Consider the following 3,194-nt stretch of genomic DNA (forward strand, 5'->3'; position numbering starts at 1 on the left):
CCCACTGCAGCGAGTTTCATTACATCCCCGTATACCCTACCGATTCCCAGCGTATGCAGATTTCGTCATAACATGCATCTCACTCAGGTTAAAATTATATTAAAACACCCGGGACTATTGACCTTCAAAAAAATCATAAAAAATTTTGTTTCTTTGGCACTTCTCTGCACTTGCTAAGACAGCGATGAAGATAAAATACTGTTTGTGTTGAGCAGTAGGTACTGTTATCTCCACCAAAACCAAAACTGGTTGAATCTAGCCGATCTTGCATTGCAAGACCTTGATAGGTATACCGATTTTATCAATAGGATGCATATGTTTGTATAGTTTTTTATTTTCTTAATCATATGACGAAAACCAAGTACAAGAATATGGGTTCAATGCTTTGCAACTGTTGAGTTCTTGAGTCTTTGCAACTTGGAGAACTAGGAATATTTTGAGAAGAGTATATATATTCTTTTCAATCCATGTCCTTGCCTTGCGGACATTGAGAGGGTATAAGATTCTTCTCAATGGAAAACAGTTGCAGTTTTGTGGTTGTTTATGATCTTGCCATTTATTCACTGTTTTTTTGTAATATGTAAAAAGTTGCAACCTCATTAAATGACATTTACACAGCTAGAATACACCAGTGCTACCTCTAGAGAGATAAAATCAGCTGCGTTCATCTGATTCCTCAGTGCTCAAGATACTGGCCCATTGATTATGTATTACAAAAAGTTGCAACCTCATTAAATGACATTTACACAGCTAGAATACACCAGTGCTACCTCTAAGAGATAAAATCAGCTGCGTTCATCTGATTCCTCAGTGCTCAAATACTGCCCATTGTATAAACTGATCGAAGGAATATCCTTCGCTTTTGACAAGTGAAATAGCTAGTAAACTCAAGGCAGCAATATCAAGATGAGTCCATATGCTACATTATTAGATTAACTTGGTAAACTGATATCCTGTTGCCTGTTCAGATTGTTGGGGCTACCTTTAGATTCTTTCTTTTTGATTGTACAGACTTTAAACACATACCCAACCCATTTCTTGTAAGCGTTACTAAGCATAGAATGATAATATGGGGCATTTTCTTGGATCGATTCCAGCTTAGTTATTTCCTCTGCTTTTGGCATATGTAAAGTTAAGTGCATTTTAATTGGAATGTGATTGCTTGTTCTGTGTTAAGATATCTGCAAATTTCCTTGCTGACACTTTCACATCAATGTAAGAGAAGTCCTTATAATCAAATGGGTATTTATCCCAGAGTTTATTCTTGTACATTCTCACACTTTCAAGGCTTGCATATGTGCCATAAATCATAGACAAGTACCCAGACTTGGAAGAAAACTCAAAGTTAGAACCTCTTTTGACAGCGTATAGGTCCTCCTCATAAGATAGTTGTAGAGACTTCTCCCTTCAATGCGGTTGGGCTTTAAGACTACCGCTAAGACGCGCTAGGTCTCCTTACTTGAACAACACCTAAAACACATCCTTTAGGACTGTGTATTGAGTCTCTTTCTTATTGTGGATTAGGGGTTCATTTAGGCTCCCTTTGACTGCGTCTTAGCTGTGAATAGAAGACTGCAGCTAGGGCTCTTTTGGAGCTTCCTTTGACAGCGTATGGAAGCCTCCTTGCTGTGATGAAGAGCCTTCTTTTGGGACATCGAAGGAGCCTCTCTTCACTGTGATTTAATCCCTTTAGGACAGCATATAAGGCTTGCGGCTTGGGCATGTTGTACATCAACTAGGGCTCTTCCAAGGCTGTCCTAAAGGGCTCTTTAGATCAATCCTACACCTCTTGACGAGACTGTCCTGTTGTGCCACTGCTGCACTATGTCATGGCTGTCCCGTTGTGCCACCACTGCACTATGTCATGGTTGTCTCGTTGTGCTTTGCCATACCATAACAACACCATGAATTTGCCACACTAAATACTAGTTGTCCCATGTTGTACCATTGTACCATTGTTGTCCCGTTGTGCACTATATGCCATTGACCATTGTTGTCTCATTGTTGTAACATATGCTGCACCATACTGCGCCAAGTTGCCTTTGCTGTCCCATTGTTGTATCATTGCAGCACCATGTAGCATTGTTGTCCCACTGCTGCAACAAACATCTTGCTATCCATACTGCTGCACCATTGTTGCACCATACGTTTTGTTGTCCATTCTGCTGCACCATTGCTGCACCATACATCTTGTTGTCCATACTGTTGCACCACTGTTGCACCATACATCTTGCTGTCATCGATAATACTACTATGGTCCCTAACCCCATTTTCCTGCTCATTAATCAGATGAGAGGTACTTCCAATGAGTCTTAGATTGCATAGGTAGGATGCCTCGATAGGGAATTGATCATCTATCCTATAGGAGAACTAATCATCCTGGCTCATAGGAGAATGAATCATCCTATCCCAAAGTCACCTTGGGGTATTACAAGAGAAAGCTAAGCTATTCATCTTGTACACAGTGCACCATTAGGGAGGGTGAGTTGCCCTATGGTCTGTGTTGCTCCAGTAAGTACCCCAAGCCCCTTAGATCTCCCAAAGCTCAATGCATGCAACATGCAGGACCCTTATACGAAGGTCTCTCAACGACTGCAGTTTGTTCGGGAAAGTCACAGATTTGACCTTTCCCCTGGGCTTTGACAAAATGTTTGCAACCTGTACATCAGTCTCAATGCCATGGAGCCTCCTCGCTCATCGACTTACCATATTCTAGATAAGTTAGTATCTGATGTCTATCAACTGGAGCAATCATCGAATACAGATTTCTCAACAATCGAATCCCCCCCTGGTTGTCACAGAGGATCACAGTGGTATTCATCATGTGTACAAACAACGCACTGAAGAGCTTCCACAACCAGGCAGCGTCACACAAGATCATACTCGTAGCTATGTATTCGGTCTCGGCGGTGCTTATAGCAATCGACTTCTGCTTCTTGCTCATCCATGATATCGAAGCAGAATCCAAAGAGAACTAGCACTGAAAAGTTCTCTAGTGATCCTCCACATTGCCTGCCCAGTCAACATTCGAATAATCATGCAGCTTCATATTTCAGGCAGTGAATCTCAATCCATGAGAGATTGTGCTCCGAAGATATCTCAAAAGATTCTTGGCACCAATCTAGTGAGGCTCAACCAAATATGAGCTCACCATGCTAACTATAAAACATATATACGGACGAAAGTTCACCAAG

The sequence above is a fragment of the Pinus tabuliformis genome, chromosome J (genome assembly GCF_031772625.1).
Source record: "Pinus tabuliformis cultivar Carrire ecotype Pingquan chromosome J, CPIR1, whole genome shotgun sequence".
In the NCBI taxonomy this organism is placed as follows: domain Eukaryota; kingdom Viridiplantae; phylum Streptophyta; class Pinopsida; order Pinales; family Pinaceae; genus Pinus; species Pinus tabuliformis.